This window comes from Octopus bimaculoides, chromosome 19 (assembly GCF_001194135.2).
Source record: "Octopus bimaculoides isolate UCB-OBI-ISO-001 chromosome 19, ASM119413v2, whole genome shotgun sequence".
NCBI lineage: Eukaryota > Metazoa > Mollusca > Cephalopoda > Octopoda > Octopodidae > Octopus > Octopus bimaculoides.
The window spans coordinates 31,255,920-31,256,805 of NC_068999.1; the positions used below are offsets into that span (position 1 = coordinate 31,255,920).

Below are 886 nucleotides of genomic sequence, written 5' to 3' on the forward strand. Positions count from 1 at the left end.
TTTTTTCTGTCTGTCTTTGTCTCTCTCTTTTACTCATGTGAGATCTTGGTAGAGGGTAGCAGGTAGTAGTAGTCCTAATATTTGATATGAGTTCTTGGTTTTGATTGTTTAAGCAGCAGTAGTAGCTGAGAAAGAAGAAGAAGAAAAAGAAGAAGAAGAAGAAGAAGAAGAAGAAGAAGAAGAAGAAGAAGAAGAAGAAGAAGAAGAAGAAGAAGAAGAAGAAGAGGAAGAAGAAGAAGAAGAGAAAGAATAATAAGAAAATTTGGGATTGGTATGACAGTAATAGGATGTTGGTGGAATCCTCTTAAATGGCCAAGTGATCTAAAAGTGACTTGTTGTGGTTGTATTAGTAGTGATTGGAATTGTTCTGAATAAATTCATAGGTAGTAACTGTTTTGAATATATCGTTTTCAATATTTGCATGGGTGTCAAGAGCATTACATAGGCCAAACCAAAAGCAGTCTATGTCAAAGGATGGCTCTACATAGATCTCAGGTCAAAATTCAGGATTACAGAAAAATAGCATTCAGTGAACATATCGACATTTGCACCACTAACAAACAACCCAGCTTCAGAATTTTTCCCCTCTATAAATTCAGGAATGATGCAACCTGTAGTCAGCGCATTAGTTAAAGAGTCATATTTTATCAAAAATATAAACCCCTTTTGAATGCATCCACCACAAATGACACTATTACAAGGGCCTTAGAATAATGCCCAAGCAAATATTAAAAGCAATATATTCAGAACAGTCACTACTCATGAATTTATTCAGAACAATTCCAATCACAACAGGTCACTTTTAGGTCACTTGACCATTTAAGAGGATTCCACCAACATCCTACTACAATCATAACCACCCCTGCATTTTTTATTATTCTTTCTC

General features: G+C 35.1%; 1 protein-coding gene across 3 annotated transcripts in view; it reads right to left on the bottom strand.

Moving 5' to 3' along the window:
- Positions 1-886, bottom strand: part of LOC106867429 (popeye domain-containing protein 3) — a 135,919-nt gene that overhangs the window by 5,841 nt on the left and 129,192 nt on the right. The gene's annotated exons all lie outside the window — the stretch shown is intronic.